Source organism: Hylobates moloch, unplaced genomic scaffold (assembly GCF_009828535.3).
Source record: "Hylobates moloch isolate HMO894 unplaced genomic scaffold, HMol_V3 SCAFFOLD_22, whole genome shotgun sequence".
NCBI lineage: Eukaryota > Metazoa > Chordata > Mammalia > Primates > Hylobatidae > Hylobates > Hylobates moloch.
The window spans coordinates 40,695,584-40,716,833 of NW_026652297.1; positions in this window are offsets into that span (position 1 = coordinate 40,695,584).

The window sequence follows — 21,250 nt, forward strand, 5'->3', positions numbered from 1 at the left end:
TTTATTGGTGATCAAACAAAGAAACAGGTGGTGAGAATGTGGGGTTGAAAAGGAGTGTTGCATTAAGCACATGATTTACAGTTGTGACAGTTTAGCATATGCTCTGCTACTTGAGATAATGGAGAGCAGGTTCTTTTAACTCAAGATACCATCCATCCTGGGAGAACAAGGAACAAGCAGCCAGCAAGTCTAGACACATTCCAGAGCCATGAGCCCTGGATTCTATCCATGCCACGAGGGCTTTTATGCCCTGGGCTTAGATTATGGTGCTTCAGTGTAGCCTTCCACATTTTAGCACAGAGCTTGGTGTTCCAAAGGCCACAAGGGGTTTTAGATCCTGGACCCCAGACATGCTCCAAGACTCTTTTACATTATGTCAGACATGCAAGCCCTATATCAGCTTCTCCCAATACTCAGCTTTTCTCCCAACACTCAGTTTTTCTCCCAACATTATGTATTCGAGTTGGTTTCAAATATGTGTCTTTGTACAAGTCATTTCTCTAAGGCTGATTTGGGTGGTAACATTTATCTTGAAAGGTAATGAGGGTTGAAGCCAGCTGGACTTTCTGGGTTGAGTGTGGACCTGGAGAACTTTTCTGTCTATCTAGAGTATTGTAAATGCACCAATCAGCACTCTGTGTCTAGCTAAAGGATTGTAAATGCACCAATCAGCATTTTACTCTGTAAAATAGACCAATCAGTACTCCATAAAATGGACCAATCAGTGCTCTGTAAAATGGACCAATCAGCAGGACATTGGCATGGACAAATAAGGGAATAAAAGCTGGCCACCCCAGCCAGCAGTGACAACATGCTTGGGTCCCCCTCCATTCTGTGGAAGCTTTGTTCTTTTGCTCTTCATAATAAATCTTGCTGCTGCTCACTCTTTGGGTCCGTGCCAAATTTAAGAGCTGTAACACTCACCACAAAGGTCCACGGCTTCATTCTTGAAGTCAGCAAGACCAAGAACCCACTGGAAGGAACCAATTCTGGACGCATCTTGGTGACCATGAAGGGACTATTGCCAAGCAGTGAGTACCATCGGACCCCTTTCCCTTGCTATTCTGTCCTATTTTTCCTTAGAATTATGGGGCTAAACACTGGGCACCTTTCGGCCAGTTAAAAGTGACTAGCGTGGCCACCAGACTAAAGACACAGGTGTCAGGCTTTCTGGGAAAGGGCTCTCTAACAACCTCCAACTCTTCAGAGCTGGGAGTGTTGGTTTGCCTGGAACCAGCTTCCACTCTTCCTGTACTTCTGGACTGAGCTGAGGGTTGACAGAGAGGAAAGCCATTCAGCTCTGGGGTCCTGATAAAAAGTTGGTTGACCCTGTAACCATGAGCGGAACTCTCAATGTCACATCACCCAAGCGAGACTCACCCATCTATCCTATCTATCCTGACCCTTGCCTCCTGGGTCCTAATGCCTGTCAGACAAACTTCCTCCCGCCTCTCTTCTCCAAGGCTAGTCCTGCTTCTAAAAACCACTCCCTGTCTCTGGTGCTTTTCTAGTTTCTCCTATAAGAATGATTTCTAGTATAAATTTCGGGACTCTCTTCCTTTCTTCAGGCACCCAGCCTCACCAATCAGAAAGACAAAATTTTTGCCCAAAGCCCCATCAGTGGGGGGGCATTATCTGGAATTTTAGGATCCTTCCTCAGACTAGCAGGCCTAACAAAGGCTATTCCCAAAGATAGGATATGGGAAGCCTCAGAAATTATATCCTTCCTATTTATATGATGAGAGGTGAGGACAAAGGCGTCACTCTTCCAACCATGGAGATCCCTTCCCTCCCTCAGGGTATGGCCCTCCAGTCCATTTTTGAGGCACATCATCTTTATAGGACAAGGGTAAGGTCCCAATACCAACAAGAGAAAACACTTAGGACTCTAACAGGTTTTCAAGAATGCATTGGTAAGGGCCACTAAATCCGATTTTTCTTGGTCCTCTTTGTGGTTTAAGAGGAAAGGCAAGGGTGCAGGTTTTTGAGAATGCATTGGTAAGAGCCACTAAATCCAACCTTCCTCAGTCCTCTTTGTAGTCTAGGAGGAAAACTAGTGTTTCTGCTGCTGTGTTGGTGAGTGCAACTATTCTGATCAGCAGGGTCCAGGGACCATTGCAGGTAATTGGGCAAGAGGGGGATCTACTGCTGTGTCAGTGAGCACAACTATTCCAATCAGCAGGGTCCAGGGACCATTGTGGGTTCTTGGGCAGCGAGGGATGGGGGGCGGAAACAAACCAAAACCACGAGTGGTTTTTCCTTTCAGATAGGAAACACTCAGCCACCCTTGGTGGCTCATTTTTTTTTTTTTTTCTGCACTATGGCCTGGCCCCAATATTCTCTCTCTGATGGGGAGAAATGGCCACTTGAGGGAAGTATAAACTACAATACTATCCTGCAGCTTGATCTTTTCTGTAAGAGGGAAAGCAAATGGAGTGAAATACCATATGTCCAAGCTTTCCTTTCATTGAAGGAGAATCCACAACTATGCAAAGCTTGCAATTTACATCCCACAAGAGGACCTCTCAGCTTAGCCTCATATCCAAGCCTTCCTATAGCTCTCCTTCCTACTAATGAAAAGCCTCATCTAATCTCCCCCACCCAGAAGGAAACAAGCAAGTAAATCTCCAAGGGACCACAAAAACCCCTGGGCTATCAGTTATGTCCCCTTCAAGCTGTAGGGGGAGGGGAATTTGGCCCAAACTGGGTACCTGTCCCCTTCTCCCTCTCTTACTTAAAGCAGATCAAGGTAGACCTGGGGAAGTTTTCAGATGATCCTGATAAGTATATAGATGTCCTAGAGAGTCTAGGGCAAACCTTTGACCTCACTTGGAGAGATGTCATGCTATTGTTAGATCAAACCCCGGCCTTTAATGAAAAGAATGTGGCTTTAGCTGCAGCCTGAGAGTTTGGAGATACCTGGTATCTCCAAATGAGATAATGACAAGTAAATGATAGAATGACAGCCAAAGAAAGGGACAAATTCCCTATCGGTCACCAAGCCATCCCCAGTATGGATACCCACTGGGACCTCAACTCAGATCATGGGGACTGGAGTCACAAAGATCTGTTGACCTGTATTCTAGAAGGACTAAGGAGAATTAGGAAAAAGCCCATGAATTATTCAATGATGTCTACCATAACTCAGGGAAAGGAAGAAAATCTTTCTGCCTTCCTTGAGCGGCTACAGGAGGCCTTAAGAAAATATACTCTCCTGTCACCCGACTCACTCAAGGGTCAATTGATCCTAAAATATAAGTTTATTGCCCAATCAGCCACAGATATCAGGAGAAAGCTGCAAAAGCAAGCCCTCGGCCCTGAACAAAATGTGGAGGTGTTATTAAACCTGGCAACCTTGGCATTCTATAATAGGGACCAAGAGGAACAGGCCATAAAGGAAAAGCAAGATCAGAGAAAGGTTGCAGCCTTAGTCATGGCCCTCAGACAAACAAACCTTGGTAGTTCAGAGAGGACAGAAAATGGAGCAGGCCAATCACCCAGTAGAGCTTATCAATGTGGTTTGCAAGGACACTTTAAAAAAGATTGTCCAACGAGAAGCAAGCTGCCCCCTCACCCATGTCCACTATGCTGAGGCAATCACTGGAAGGCGCACTGCCCCAGAGGACAAAGGTTCTCTGGACCAGAAGCCCCCAACGGATGATCCAACAGGGTGCCCATGGCAAGTGCCATCCCATGTCATCACCCTGAGACCCAGATATGTTTAACCATTGAGGGCCAAGAAATTGACTTCCTCCTGGACACTGGTGTGGCTTTCTCAGTGTTAATCTCCTGTCCTGGAGAGCTGTCCTCACCATTACCATCTGAGGAATCCTAGGGACAGCTTGTAACCAGATATTTCTCCCACCTCCTCAGTTGTAATTGGGAGACTTTGCTCTTTTCACATGCCTTTCTTGTTATACCTGAAAGTCCCACACCCTTATTAGGGAGGGACATATTAGACAAAGCTGGAGCCATTATCTACATGAATATGGGGAACAAGTTATCCATTTTTTGTCCCCTGCTTGAGGAGGGAATCAACCCTGAAGTCTGGACATTGGAAGCACAATTCAGAAGGGCACTTTTCCTTATCAAAGGCAATATCCCTTAAGGCTTGAAGCTCATAAAGGATTACAGGATATTATTAGACATTTAAAAGCTCAAGGCTTAGTAAGAAAATGGAGCAGTCTCTGCAACACCCCAATTCTAGGAGTGCAAAAACTGAACAGTCAGTGGAGACTAGTGCAAGATCTTAGACCCATCAAAGAGGCAGTAATTCCTTTATATCCAGTTGTACAAAACCCCTATACGCTGCTCTCTCAAATACCAGAGAAAGCAGAATGGTTCATGGCTCTGGACCTCAAGGATGCCTTCTTCTGTATTTCCCTGCACTCTGACTCCCAGTTTCTCTTTGCCTTTGAGGATCCCACAAACCACACATCCCAAATTACATGGACAGTCTTGCCCCAAAGGTTTCGGGATAGCCCTCATCTGTTTGGTCAGGCACTGGTCCAAGATCTAGGCCACTTCTCAAGTCCAGGCACTCTAGTCCTTCAGTATGTGGATGATTTAATTTTGGCTACCAGTTCAGAAGCCTCATGCCAGCAGGCTACTCTAGATCTCTTGAACGTTCTAGCTAATCAAGGGTATAAGGCATCTAAATTGAAGGCCCAGCTCTGCCTATGACAAGTCAAATATCTAGGCCTAATCTTAGCCAGAGGAACCAGGACCCTCAGCAAGAAATGAATACAGCCTATACTGGCTTATCCTCACCCTAAGACATTAAAACAGTTGCAGGGGTTCCTTGGAATCACTGGCTTTTGCCAACTATGGATCCCTGGATACAGCAAAATAGCCAGGCCCCTCTATACTCTAATCAAGGAGACCCAGAGGGCAAATACTCATCTGGTAGAATGGGAACCAGAGGTAGAAACAGCCTTCAAAACCTTAAAGCAGGCCCTACTACAAGCTCTAGCCTTAAGCCTTCACACAGGATAAAACTTCTCTTTATACATCACAGAGAGAACAGTAATAGCTCTTGGAGTCCTTACTCAGACTCATGGGACAACCCCATAACCAGTGGCATACCTAAGTAAGGAAATTGATGTGGTAGCAAAAGGCTGGCCTCACTGTTTACAGGTAGTTGAGGAAATGGCCGTCTTAGTATCAGAGGCTATCAAAATAATACAAGGAAAGGATCTCACTGTCTGGACTACACATGATGTAAATGGCATAGTAGGTGCCAAAGGAAGTTTATGACTATCAGACAACTGCCTGCTTAGATACCAGGAAGTACTCCTTGAGGGACTGGTGTTTCAAATACACATGTGTGCAGCCCCCAACCCTGCCACTTTTCTCCGAGAAGATGAGGAACCAATCGAGCAAGACTGCCAACAAATTATAGTCCAGATTTATGCTGCCCAAGAGGATCACTCAGAAGTCCCCTTAGCTAATCCTGACCTTAACCTATATACAGATGGAAGTTCATTTGTGGAGAGTGGGATATGAGAGGCAGGTTATGCCATAGTTAGTGATGTAACAGTACTTAAAAGTAGGCCTCTTCCCCCAGGAACCAGCGCCCAGTTAGCAGAACTAGTGGCATTTACCTGAGCCTTAGAACTGGGAAAGGGAAAAAGATTAAATGTGTATACAGATAGCAAGTATGCTTATTTAATCCTCCATGCCCATGCTGCAATATGGAAAGAAAGGGAGTTCCTAACCTTTGTGGGAAACCCCCATTAAATACCACAAGGAAATCATGGAGTTATTGCATGCAGCACAAAAACCCAAGGAGGTGGCAGTCTTACACCGCCAAAGCCATCAAAAAGCAGCTGGCAGAGGCAGGGAAAGACAAGAAGAGAAAGGAAAAGAGAAAGAGAAAGTCAAAGAGAAGGAAAGAGAGAGAGGAAGAGACAGAGAGAAAAAGAGGGAGTCAAAGAGAGAGAAGGGACGAGACAAAGGGAGTCAGAAAGAAGGAGAGACAGAAAGTCAAAGAGAGAAGGAAAGAGAGAGAGGGGAAAGACAAAGTCAAAGAGAGAAGGAAAGAGAGAGAGGAAGAGACAGAGAGACAAAAAGGGAGTCAAAGAGAAAGAGGGAGAAAGAGACAGAAAGTGAAAGAGAGAGAGAGAGAAGTAGTAAAGAAAAAACAGTGTACCCTATTCCTTTAAAAGCCAGGGTAAATTTAAAACCTATAATTGATAATTGAAAGTCTTCTCCATAATCTTATAACACTCCAATACCACCTTGTTCTCAGTGTAAACAAGGGCATAGCCTGAAAGCAATGAGGCCACTGACAACCCATAGCCTTCCTATCAAAAATCCTTAACCCAGCAGGTTTCCTAACAGGGGATCTAAATCTTAATTAATTACCATACAAAGATCTGACCAGACCTAGGAGAAATTCCCTTCAGAACAGGACAATAGATGGTTCCTCCTGATTAAGGGAAAAACACACAAATGAGTATTAAAATTGCCTAATAATTGGTCTACGCAAACGTGCAAGCTGTTTTCACTCAGCCAAACCTTAAAGTGCTTACAGAATCAGGAAGGAGCCATCTATACCAATTCTAAATTAATATGGACTGAGTGAGGTCTTATTAATAGGAAAGAATAATTAAACTCCCAAACTTACAAGGTTTTCAACAAAAGTAAAGTTTGCTAAAAGTTAACAGTGTAACATGTATTATCCTAACTTCTAATCTTGTGGAAATCAGACCCTAGCAGTGCCCCTCAAAGCTCAAGTCCATCAGTGCAGAGTCGTACAACTAATACCCCTACTTACAGGGTTAGGAATGGCCACTGCTACAGGAACCAGAATAGCAGGTTTATCTACCTCATTATCCACTACCACACACTCTCAAAGGATTTCTCAGACAGTTTGCAAGAAATAATGAAATCTATCCTTACCCTACAATCCCAAATAGACTCTTTGGCAGCAGTGACTCTCCAAAATCACCGGGGCCTAGACCTCCTCACTGCTGAGAAAGGAGGACTCTTCACCTTCTTAGGGGAAGAGAGTGTTTTTACACTAACCAGTCAGGGATAGTATGAGACGCTGCTTGGCATTTACAGGAAAAGGCTTCTGAAATCAGACAACACCTTTCAAACTCTTATACTGACCTCTGGAGTTGGGTGACATAGCTTCTCCCCTTTCTAGGTCCTGTGACAGCCATCTTGCTGTTACTCATCTTTGGGCTCTGTATTTTTAACCTCCTTGTTAAATTTGTTTCCTCCAGGATTGAGGCCATTATGCTACAGATGGTCTTACAAATGGAACCCCAAATGAGCTCAACTAACAACTTCTACCAAGGACCCCTGGACCGACCCACTGACCCTTTGTCTGGCCTAGAGAGTTCCCCTAGGTAGTTCCACTACCATGGCAGGGCCACTTCTTCACCCCTATCCAGCAGGAAGTAGCTAGAGTGGTCATTGCCCAATTCCCAGCAGCAGTTGGGGGGTCCTGTTTAGAGGGAGGATTGAGAGGTGATGCCAGCTGGACTTCCTGGGTGAAGTGGGGACCTGGAGAACTTTTCTGTCTAGCTAGAGGATTGTAAACACACCAATCAGTGCTCTGTGTCTAGCTAAAGGATTGTAAATGGACCAATCAGCACTCTGTAAAAATGCACCAATCAGCACTCTGTGTCTAGCTAAAGGATGGTAATTGCACCAATCAGCATTTTACTCTGTAAAATGGACCAATCAGCACTCTGTAAAATGGGCCAAACAGCACTCTGTAAAATGGACCAATCAGCAGGACATGGGCAGGGACAAATAAGGAAATAAAAGCTGGCCACCCCAGCCAGCAGCAGCAACCTGCTCAGGTCCCTTTCCATGTTTTGGAAGCTTTGTTCTTTTGCTCTTCACAATAAATCTTGCTGCTCCTCACTCTGGTCCGTGCCACTTTTAAGAGCTGTAACACTCACTGCAAAGGTCCGTGGCTTCATTCTTGAAGTCAGCAAGACCAATAACCCACTGGAAGGAACCAACTCTGGACACAGTAATTATGAGGATTAAATGAGATGATATACGTAAAAATTTTCCACAATGCTTGGTACAATGTTAGGTAAATATTATCTCCCTTCCTGATTGAAAAATCAAGTGAACATGTATAAGTCTTGTCTTCTAAAATAGAATGTTACTGTATCTTATACTTACCCAATCTCTAGTTCGAAGGAAAATCTGACATCTATGCAAATGTTTTGCAAAATGTGGAGTGCTATCTATATCTAAAACACTATTGTGATCTTTCCTTTTGCACCCTGGAACACCTGGATCAAAGTTATCTCCTCAGAAACAAACAGAAAGTCTGTAGTGGTTGATCAATAAAGAGTAAAGACAGGAAGTTCTCAAAACCTTAATGCCAGAATGCCAAACTACTATATTTTATAAAAGGAAAAGCCAGCCAGGCACGGTGGCTCATGCCTATAATACCAGCCCTTTGGGAGGCCGGGGCAGGCAGATCACAAGGTATGGAGTTTGAGACCAGCCTGGCCAACATGGTGCAACTTATCTCTACTAAAAATACAAAAATTAGCCAGGCATTGTGGCTCATGCCTGTAGTCCCAGCTACTTGGGAGGCTGAGGCAGGAGAATTGCTTGAATCTGGGAGGCAGAGATTGCTGTGAGCCGAGATTGCACCACTGCACTCTAGCCTGAGTGACTGGGTGAGACTGTCTCAAAAAAAAAAAAATAATAAATAAATAATAAAAACAGAAAGAAAAGAAAAGCCCTGGGCTAACTATGTCCACTGGATAATTACGGTGTTTGCTAGTGCCTGCTGTTGGCAGTGGTTTGGAGTCATTGTGAAAAAACCTGGAATGGAGCCAGGCAATTTTATTTAAGGAAGGAAGGTTGTTGGATGAAATTTATTCACAAAAGCAGTAATGGCCACAGTTTCTAACAAAAGGGAGACTTGAAGAAAACCAGGCTCGCAAAAAATGTATTTTCTTACCCTTGATAACGAGGTCTCTGTTGATAGCGACTGAATTGGAAACAGCTGACCTGCTGTTAACAAAATGCTCACATGGACTGCAAAGCTGGGAAGAAAAACAGATAGACTTGCTTCCTAAGGGGCAATGAACATGCCAACACGCTCTCTTCAAACCTTATGACAGCTTGGGAAACCTCTGATGTTACCTTGTATTTTTGGAAAGTGGGAAGCCAAAGAAAAAGAAAGAAAAGAAAAGAAAAATCCTGGGAAACCATCCAAGTTTTAAAAACATCTCTCTTCATGGCCCTCCTGCTGTGATTTCAACTCTCTGCAAAGAAGGGCAATCAATAATTATTTTTAGATATTTAACACACCATGAGATTGGTAATTAACCAAGGCAATGCTTCTGAGAATAGTTTGTTTCTATAGAATATGATGGTAACATTTGCATGAAGGCGCTTCCCTCCTCTAAGAAAATGTTTGTTAGATCATTGCGGACTTTAATCCCAGCCAGCCACTTACAAATTTTGTGATTATTTGTCTTGCTGTAAATTGCATCCCTACCTTGTGTCCAGCCCAATGTGTCAGAATGAAACAGAAAGGACCAGAAAACCTGAGCAAGTGGACTGGCTAAGAGCAGGTGTTAGGCAGCACCAAATCATTGCTCTTTTGAAAATATTCTCTTGTGGAATAATAAAAAAAGGTGAATTAGAGCATAAAAGAATGAGAGATACATAAGCAAAAATGAGATAATAGTTGGTAAGCTGTGCTGATAAAAGGTGAAAGAAAAATAAGATAAAGTTATGGGCCATTACATGTAAAAACAGAACACAAAAGAGGGAGCTCTCCAGCAAGTAAATAATTCCCATTTTATTCTAAACAAGCATATAGGAAATAGCAAAGATGATTATCTTATGTTTAATAAGCAGCAAGCTGATTTTTTGTTTCCAGTTTCTTTGAAGATGCAATCTTTTAAAATAGTTGTTTTCCTTTTCTTCCTCTGAGAGTGGGAGGTAGATTCTCCACATTCTCTGCCGAAGCTACCCTGTTTTCTTGTAATTGCAAGATCTGCTTCAGAGGCACTAAATCCATGGGAGAGGGATGCCAGGACATTAGCACATTGTGAACATCTGACCCCTGTTTGGGGGAAATGATGAAAAATTAATGGGTACAGATGTGCCCATCCTGCAGTGGACAGATGTTCACTTTACACACCATTTAGAATTCCCTGGCGTGTTTGACTATAGGATGATGAACACAACAGCTAAATGATATGAGGAACAGCAAAAGTCCTAGAAAAAGTTAAAGTTTATGCTTGAGCAGGGCAACATTGTTCTCCATCAACCAGTACTGGGATAACTGAGAGCCCTCTGTTTGGGATGGGGCAGATGTCACACTCAAACTGACTGGGAATATCCTAACTCATGTGCTGGTCTCCTCAGAAAATGAGTCACTTTTAAATGTTTAGGCAGAGTCTAGGGCAGGTGATGGTTATTTGTTTAATTTGGTGACTACTCGTTACCATCCATGGACATTTGTCAGATGAGTGTTGTGGTCAGAGTAGGCTATGCTTCTGCAGAGTACCATACTTCCTGGATTTTTTTCAAAATGTGTAGATATCATGTAATACCCATTCCAATAAACATGTAAACAATTATGTTTTTTCTTGAATAACCTTACAGATCAATTTACAATTTCCAAGCAGAAAAAATTTTCTGTGACAACATTTGTACCCGATTTGTTTAAACCCAACCCCACAAATATTTTAAAATAAGGTATAACATTGAAGATCTTTGTCATTCAATGAGTATTTGGTGAATATTTACTGCATGCCAAGGAATGTATTGAGGAGAATATCGTAACACATACTATGCAACATCTAATACATAATGCATGAAATAATATATACAATATAATTATATGTTATTATCTGAACCTGTATTTGGTGCATTTCATATGTCGCTACTTAAATTCCGTATAGAGGGTGTTTGTGCATTGCCCGGGTGTTCAGTCCTTAGTTATATGGCAGAATCTGTGCAGCTATGTATGAAGTGTGCTGAAAGGGACATTTGGACAATAATTGCAATAATATTTCAGGAAAAAAGGAGATTAATATGGTCTAAAACAAATAAGAATGGCTTTGTGGAAGAGAAATTATAGAGAGAGAAGATAAGAGAGAGGATAAGTAAAATGATAAACCAATTTTAAGGAATCACTTCCCCAACTCAAACTTAACTCTGTCAGTGGCATATCAAAAGAGGCACACAGATGAAATGAAGCATGGGGAATAACTGTTAGAGGCAGTCTTGGACATGATTGTATCCTTACATGAGGTAGTCATTTGAATTCATCTCCAGGTTGCTGAGCCATGAACCAAGAGTTTAAATCAAGAACTACATGTCTTTGCTTTGTCCAAATAGGGCTCTTTTGTAGAGCAAGAATATTTGAGATGTCCCAGAAGAGGTCACTTTGGAAAAACGAAAGTATAAAAACAGCATCTATGTTTAAAGGTTAAATTAAAAAAAAAATATCTATCTGAAGAAAAGAAGGCTTGCAGATAATAGTTTTTTAGTTTCCCTACTAAAACTGGAAAAAGAGGATAGATGCTTAAATCAAATAATGCAGGAAGTTGGATCAAACTAGATGTGTCATTACAGTAGATTAGAACCCTAGAATGTTCTAAAAAACAATATTTGAGATCTACTTCCTTTAAAATAGGAAAGTTATTCCTCTAACTGGAATAGTTTATGAGCCATGCTGTCTAAAGACAGAGAAAATGAATGAATGAATGAATGACTGTTTGGAGCTTTCTTGAAGAAATGGAATCCTAGGAGACTAAGGAACAAAGACATTCAGTAAAGCCCACACTATAGTTATTTCTTACAACATTTCTCAGATCACATAATCTAAAATTTTCTCTCCCTTTATTCCTCTTGCTGATGTATCATCCTCATGTACTTCTTTCACTGCTGTTATAGATAATTGGTAGTTTTTTTTTTTTTCTTTCACTAGTATAGTGCTTCTTCCCTAATAAAAAGGCAAGATTCTGAGTGCAGGGGTCTGGCTATTACCTCCCCAACATATAATGCCTTCTTTTGTACATAGTAGATGTTCATTAAATACTTACAGAAAACAGCACCACACACGTCTTTGCTAAAGTGATGAGGGAAATGAAGTAAGATAGAATAAGAATATAGGATTCTCTCTTTACTTCAGAAAGGTCTTATTGGAATTACTTCAAATTTCTGCTGCCTTTTGCAATGACATGGAGGGCAGAGTGGCAGCCAATATTCCTCTGAACGAAAACTCAGACGCCGCATAGGCTAGCTCCTTCTAGGTTTTTTGACGATCATTAGGTAACTCCTGGTCTGATCGTTTTTGACCGCCTTTCCTGAAATTATTATTATTTTTCTCTTCTATTATGCTTGTCCGATGTAGCACTTATACTTTAATGCCTTACAGATAAAATGGTCTCTGTCAGTCTGCACTTCTCATGCCTGGAGAAAGTTTTACTGCTTCATAAACTCCTGTAATGCCCCAGTGTTTAAAAAAGATCTATCACTCCATCAGTGGGTCTTTATGGGCTCTGTGTACATTTTTTTCTTTTTTTTTTTTTTGCAATGCAAGGCTGGTTCCTGAAGCAAAAAAGAGACAGAGATAAATGGATTTTTGTGTGCTAATAAATGTCAAGAATCCAGCTCAATTTATGCTGAGGTGGTATTAAATAGCTAAAACAAATTGTAGAATATTTCACAGGCAATAGCTTTAAGCACTAGGAAGGAACTGTAATATAAGATTTCCTCTTTATCAGTGATTACAGAAATATAACTATTTTATTCACTGGTTTGGGCTGGAGAATCTTTATAGTTGTTGTGTCTTGATTTTTTCCCTCCTGACAGATGCTCAGAGGCCTCATGCCTGATGAGTCAGTGGACAGAGGACATTGAACATGACCCGCTTCTGCCACCCATTCCACACCAAACAACTCTGTGTGACCTACAAAATCTTAAAGGCATCTTTTCAAGATGTAAGCTGAAGGAAGATATGTTGGATTTCAGGCATGAAATTTATCTCTCTAATCTGTTTTAGGACTATGTTAGCCACAAGCTGAAGATTTCTGTCAAGGATGTTTATGCAAGCGTCTGTGTGTGTGTGATTATGCACATAGGAACATGTGTGCACTGGGGATGTCTGTATGTGTGCAGGTGACCCCGAATGGCCTGGCGAAAAGGTGTCTTATCCATAGTGTTGGGGTCCCAAGTTGCCACTTCTCTCTGAGAAGCTGCTGAGTCACTGCCTGCAATGGCTGTGAGTGTGGGCAGCAATTCAGTCTCTTATCATCCCAGGCATCTGCAGGGAGAATAAGAAAAGCATCACCTGTCCTGTGGCCAGGAAGGTGGGAATAGCTTGATTACCTGTTGGTGGTACTCATACCAAATAAGCATGTAACTGCCACTTCACTCCCTATTTCTCTACTATGGTACACGGAAACCTTATTCTCAGAAGCTTTCAGTGAGTAAATGAGCATCTGTTTCTGCACTGCTGAACAATTTGTCGTGTTTTGTTCAGAAAGTATTTACTAAGTAGTTTATTTATGCTCTGTGCTTTGATAACAGCTATGATGAATAAACATATAACAATAGTAACAAAAAAATGGGAGTGGGTGCAGGGATACTCGGGTAATTTTAGCCAAATAATGCAAACAAATAACACAGAAAGCTGGCACATGGGAACCCGGCAGCTCCTCCAAGATTGTTCCCTTGAAATTAGATCCATCTCACAACCTTTGCATCTCTACAGCTTGCTAGTGTGTATTGAGCAAATGCATAAGGCACACCCTTTGCTTGTCCCCCTCCAGGTGCAGGATCAAAAACCAAAGCATAAAACACAAACACAAGCCAGAAAAGAGTTTATTTCTGACCCCAAATGATGTGATTTTTAAAAGGGAAAGAGAAGTAATGGTCTGTTAGTATTGATAAAAAGTGAGTGTAGTGGGAGGAAAGTAGAAAAAATGTTATGTACTTTCCAGGGTTATTGCATCAAGAAAGAGCATACATGTACTTGGGCTTTGTAAAATGGATAACGCTTTGCAAGGTGTGAGGAGTGCAGACAAATGACAGATAGGAAGTTGACTCAGGTGTAAGTGATGCTTGCAGAAAGAGTGCTAAAGAGGAACAATCTGTTGGTCGGGAGCATGTACAGTGCCTGCTTGGCCTTGATGTTCTTTGGCCCAGGCTCTTCCTACTTGCAAAGCACCAAGCACTGACCAGCACAAAATTGGGACCCAATAAAAGCTGACTTTTTGACTGTTTTTCATATTATTAGCATTGAAATTCAAATAATGACCTTGTAATCTCTGAAAAGCAGTATCAGACCCCCAGCTGCGGTCACTCCAAGATGTGACACAACAAACAACTTTAGAATAAAGGCATTGATTTACAAGCCTATAGGTGCAATCCAACCATGAGTGATGGTGAAAACAAAAAGCACATATTGCAGTCTTTATACCAATCTATTTGGGTGTGGGGAGAGCTTTTCTGCACCTGTGTTAATGAGCTCCATTCTGGTTGCTATGTGTCAAGGAAGATATGACACAGCTGGAGTGTCAGTCCTTGCCTGAGGACCAGCTGTCAGAAGGATCAAAAATCTGCTGTCTTGAGCATGAGTCAATAATTGCTGAGACTGCCATCCTGTTACAATAGGGTCTGATTAATCTGCTGCCTGGGTAAATCTTCCCAGGAATGGCTCATCCCTCTAATCCTGTGGAGAGAGTCCAGTCTCCATACCTGCATTTCTTTCCTGGTTTCTGGTCTGTTCACTAGCTCCTTTGACGGGTGGGAGCCTAGTCCAGTTCTATGACTTGAGTCCTCTCCCTCTCTGCAGAGGATAGACACACCTAACAGTGCCTTCAGCTCAACTGCGGGCCCAGCTTCATTCAAAAATTTCTGTAATAAGATGGTCTTGTTCTGGATTATGCTTTTTTCCCCCTTAGATTTACAATGAGTAAGCACTGAAAAATGTGTTGTTGAAAAGCTAGTAGAGAATGTTCTGCTTCTTCAAGTGTGGAGGTTTGAATTTTTATTTTCTGCATAACTGTTCTCCCAAAGACTTCACTAAAATAGTTATGATTAAGAATTCCGATCTCAAAGCAGAGGCAGAAAATTGGTATCTGGGGTGGATCATGTTCTTTTGGGAGAGGCTTATTAATGTAAGCTGAAGGCTGAGGAGGAAAATGGACACAATTCCAGTTCTCTTTTTGGTCATTGAACTGGATGAGGAGCTCTATGACTGAGTGATGAGTATTCTTAATTGTGAAACTCTTTATGAGAAAAATGTATGGGTCTCTATTCTTGAGCAAAGCTCTTTTGGCAGGCAACAATATATGACACAGCATTAGCAAGAAAGCTGCTCTCTCTGCTTCTGCACGGAACTCAGCTCTGCTTTTGTTCCCTGAGAAATGGCAGCTTTGGGATGGACCAGCTGAGACTGCACCCCTGCCTCAGGTATTGCAGTCTTCTGATGGTCACTCTGAGCAGTGGGGCAGAGGAGACTTCCTGGGATATAACAAGTGGGACCAATGTAGAAGAGGATGTATGTCATGTGGTGTTTGCAGCCAAATGATTGGTCTTTGGGCACATGTGAGGTACCACTTAGGAAACCACTAGGAAAACTGAAGAGGGTATATATCATGCTATTTTGATGCTACTGGGCCAAGAGAACTTAACTTGCACCTAAAGCCACAATTCTACCACCTATTTGATGAAGACGGATTGTTGTTTTTTGGTGAATCCTACTGCTCATTAGATAGGCATTTAGATCATCAGCACCAATTTTCATCTACCTTTTGCCTGCTTTGGGCATTAGTTGGGTTGGGTCTGCTGATAAGCAGACTAATTCTTGGAACCATAGGCCAAACATTGTTCCATTTCTGGGTTCAAAGCCTATAGATTCATGATATGGAATACATTTGGTAAGAGAATCTGAAATGATTGATAGATTATAGGTTCAAAGGCCACCATGTGAAGGGAGATAAATGGTAAAGAGTCTTAAGTATATAAAGACAAGGCAAAAGGTGATATAATAACATCTATGAAAAAGCAAAGTGTGTAATTAGACGTGTTTATGAAAGCATAGGCTAAAATAATTATGAAGCTTCATTGAAAAGTTAAAACAAAGGCATGTAACAGAAAATAGTATGCACTTCATTAGTATCTCAACATAGAAAGTAATACATAACATGTTAACTTGTCATAGAGCCTTCAGCCATTTTTTTTTGGAGTGTTGAAAATATATTTTAAAGTGGAGTGCGGTGGCTCACACCTGTAATCCCAGCACTTTGGAAGGCCAAGGTGGGCAGATCACGAGGTCAGGAGATCGAGACCATCCTGGCTAACATAGTGAAACCCCGTCTCTACTAAAAATACAAAAAATTAGCCAGGCCTGGTGGTGGGCGCCTGTAGTTCCAGCTACTCGGGAGGCTGAGGCAGTAGAATGGCGTGAACCTAGGAGGTGGAGCTGGCAGCAAGCCGAGATCACACCACCATACTCCAGCCTGGGCAACAGAGTGAGACTCTGTCTCAAAAAAAAAAAAAAAAAAAGAAAAAGAAAAAGAAAACAGAAAATAATATTTTAAATGTTTCAAGGTAAGGAGTTAGTGCAGACGGTTATGATCTGGGGATATCCACAACTTCCGAGTTGATGCCAGGGACAACAACCATTTTCCCTACACGTTGTGTCTAGTGCCATTGCCTTAGAAACATCTTGGTTGCATAAACCATAGAAAGAATCAGAGTTAATGTTTACAATTGTTTTAGTTTTTTTTAGCACCATTTTAATAATTCATGAACTTGATCATACTCTTTCAAATAGCTAAAGAATTAACTTTTATATGAGTCTTGCAACAAACTAAAGCCCTATAGTTGGGTAAAAACATATTGGCTACATCAATTCAACTGGTTAATTCCTCAAATATGATTCTACATTTCCCAGAAATAAACATGTTTAGTATATTAAAAAATGTTGAACTTCAATCCAACAAACATTTATTGATCCCTTAATATCTTCCGGGCCTATGCTAGTACTAAAATTTAGAGCCGAATAGGATGAGACCCTGCTTATAGTATTTGAACTGACAGAAAATATTCAGAGCTGTCTTTATTTCCTCACTGAGTTTTTAAATTTTCTTTCAAGAGATCTAGAAATATGAAGTTGACATTACAGATTCTAGAGACAAATTTATTAAATGCCCCACCTCCAACTTTGATCTACTCTTTGAGAAATGTTTTCACCATTATCTTAGGAGGACTTCCTAGCCATAGGGCCTGAATTGTTATGGATGCTGCTTAAAGTGTATCATTTGAGCTTCCTGTCTCGAGTAGGCCAGGGTAGGGGGAGTTTGAGATGCAGGGAAGGGAAGAGAATAAGAGAAGTAGTTTCTTTCCAAAACAGAAAAAGGAAGGAAGGACAGAGGGAAGGAGGGAGGGAAGGAGACAAGAAAAAGGCAAACAAGCTAGATATTCTGTACACTGTACATATTCTGGGTGTTGGCAAATCATATTTAAGGAGCATAACCTTCAGACCTCTCTAGGTTTTTAAGCAAAAGTCAATTTATATGATAACTCTAAAATTGAGTATCTGTCTATATTAAAAAAGTAATCTAATGTCATGACCAAGAAATACCAAAAATATTGATACAGTTGAATTAGTGTCTAAAATGTTATGAATGTATTTCCTAGTTTAAAATATGCTAGCAGGAAGTATATATTTACAGCTCAGAATAGCATACAAAAAAGGAATTTCTGCCAAATTTTTGGTAAAAAACTAGTAAACGTGCCAAATCTGCTTGATTTCCAGGATGTCTCAGGACAATGTATATTAGAATTTAATAAAATTGAAAGAGATTTTTAAACATAGATATTCTAGCGTTTAAAATAGAAAATATTGTTATTAACAATATTTAATAGAAATAAAATAGAATTAAATAGAAAAAAATTGTTATTAACACAAGAGGAGAATGGTGAAATTGGCAAGTAGTCATAGTTAGGACAGTTGATTCCATTCCTAAGAGCTTTGAACTACTTCCAATATGCAAATTTTTAAGACAATAGCTAAAAGTTCTCATTGTTTCCCATGGCTCTAGTAACTTGGCCAATACAGGAAGAAGCTGAATTTCTGTAGTTGAAATTATACCTATCCTTTGAAAGGAAATGGGATAGCCCTAGAGAGTATTTTCCAGAAGACTGAATGGAGAGGAATTTATATTGTTATTTCAATGAGTAATTCCTACAGCCTCTACCAGCTCCAAACTTCTAAGTGGTAATATGTGATACTAACCTATGTTAGCACTGAAGAAATTCACTTCCCTAGCATAAATAGCTGCTTAGTGAAAGAACTCCTTAGCACCAGTTCAATGCCTTTTGCACTTCACTTTGTTACCTCCCACTCCCAATTGGGGTGCACAAGACTTACTTATACATAATTACTTCTTGAAAATTAGCTTAAAATTCAATTATAGCTGGCTGCAAAAGTTATTTGGTGGCCAAGTATGTCTTAGTAAAAGGAAGTTTTGATATATCACACATATATCCCATTTTATTTGTTTCACAGGGAAGAATGGAGATAGATTCTTTACAGATGGAGAGATTGAAAGTGTCCTGTTTTAATGTAAAGTTAGAATGTCTCTTATTCCTTCTTCCATGGCCACTTTAGAGGAAAGTTATGACAGCTCAGGCAGATGTGTGAATGCATAGGCGTTTGATTTAGATAAACCTTCCTATGTTGCAACTCCAAACTTAGTGAATCTGACCAATTTGCTTAAGTACCAAGGTTTCAGCTTGGATATCTCTAAAACGAGGTTCATAGTACCAGTCCTACAGAAATGTTGTGAAGATGAAATAGCATATGTGAAACACTGAAATCAATGAAGTATTGAGTAGACATGTAATAAATGATAGCTCTCATATCTTTTTTCTAATATGAAACATTAATATGATTTATTAATAATATTGGTTGCCTGGAGTTTTTTTTTTTTTTAATTAATGAGCTCCTTTGGTTTTATGCAAAGTTTATCTTAGGGAGACACCAGTTTTCATATGAATGTTCTTATACACAACATTTTTTTTTTTTTTTTGAGATGGAGTATCTCGCTCTGTCACCAGCCTGGAGCGCAGTGGAATGATCTTGGCTCACTGCAACCTCTGCCTCCTGGTTTGAAGTGATTCTCCTACATCGGCCTCCCAAGTAGCTGGGATTACAGGCATGCACCACCACACCCAGCTAATTTTTTTGTGTGTTTTTAGTAGAGATGGGGTTCCATCATGTTGGCCAGGATGGTCTCAATCTCTTGACCTTGTGATCTGCCTGCCTCGGCCTCCCAAAGTGCTGGGATTACAGGCGTGAGCCACCATGCCTGGCCCACAACTGTTTTTATTACAAGGTAATTTAGGAAAAGAATTGAGATTCATGAGACCCAGAGGATGCTTTCATAAGCTTTGTCACTAAATACAGTGAGGGTACAATCATGTCTCTCCCAGCAGGGGCCCAGGACTCAGGCCAGAAGCCACTCAGAGAGTGTCAGTGCTGGCATATTTTGCTGAAGGGGTTCAATCAACATTAATCCTTGAATATTGCTTATAGAGTTTATGAGGAAGAAAATGTGATTAATCCAGACAAAAAAGAAAAAAAAAAACATTTCTCAACCGAGGGGAAAAATTCCTTTGAGCATAAACAGATTGCACTATTTATACACGAAATATTTTTTGCATCTATAAACTTACCATGCTCAAGTATTCTAATTAATCGTGGTGGTTGCCAGGGAAACCAAACTAACTCAATTATAGGTCTGTGGGAAGGTACAGTGTATTTATGACTGTGAATCAGGTAGTTTTCTGTGCAAAAACTAAAACTGAACAGATGCTTAAAGATTTTAAATGTTCTACAGAACACACTGTTATCTAGATAGTTTTCCTTAAAGAATCTCTTGATTTTCTTTCTTCATAACAACTTGGTTTGGGAACATGGACAGGGAATGTGACAGATTAAGAAGAGACAATGAGGAACATGATCAGCAATAAAACCACAGGAAATGACTGAATTAGAAGCCTATGAGTTGCATTGAAAGAGAGCCATAATTCTATACCATTTGTGTTTGGCTACCTTATCTAAAACGCAAGGTCTAAATAATACTGAGGAGAGAGGCCATTTCTCCACTGTCCCATCTCCAAGGAGAAGGAGGAAGTAAAAGCTGAAAAACAACAGACTGATCAGCACCACTGGCCAGGCCTGTAGCTTAAAGATTAACCCCCACCCTAACCACCTGTGCTATCTATAGATCACAGACAATGGTATGGAGAAATACTTGCATTGCTTACCCCCACCGCCAACGTATGTGGACATAGTCATGTACCCCATGCTTGCTCAATCTATCACGACCCTGTCACGTGGAACCCTCAGGGTTGTAAGCCTTTAAAAGGGCCAGGAACTCTTTCTTTGGGGAGCTCGGTTCTTGAGATGCAAGTCTGTCGATGCCTCCGGCCAAATAAAGCTTCTTCCTTCTTTAACTTGTGTCTAAGGGGTTTTGTCTGTGGCTTTTCCTGCTACATTTCTTGGTTCCCTGACCGGGAAGTGATGTGGTTGATGGACAGTGGAGGCAGCCCCATAGGCAGCTTAGGCTTGTCCTGCAAAGCATCCCTGCAGAGGACTCTGGCTAGCTTGAGTGATGTGGATCCTAAGAGCACTCCCAGGTAGGTACTTGCCCCAGTGGAACGCCTCGTCAGAGCAGTGCATGGCAGACTCCTGCAGAGGATCAACTCAGTGACTGAACACCCAGAAGGAACCGGTGCTCGGAGTCTGGACATCTGGAATATGGTAGGACCGGTCCTGGGAACTTGCCCACTCCATTTGAGTGGAAGCATGGCCTGATCACCCATGGTGTGCCCCTATTGGCACTTTGGTCTCAGTTTTGATTTGATTTTGATTTGGCTTGGCTTGTTTGAAGAAAGGAGAATGAAAATGAGTGAATACTTGTGATTGACACGAATCTCCTCTTGCAGTGTGAGTGTTGTTCTTTTCTTCTTTCTTTTCTTGTCTTGGGAAGGAGATGGGTAAAATGCAGAGTAAGCTCACTCCATTAGGAACTATTTTAAAGAATTTCAAAAAAGGTTTTTTTTTTTTTTTTTTTTTTTATACTTTAGGTTTTCGGGTACATGTGCACAATGTGCAGGTTTGTTACATATGTATCCATGTGCCATGTTGATTTCCTGCACCCATTAGCTCGTCATTTAGCATTAGGTATATCTCCTAATGCTGTCCCCGCCCCCCCCCCAA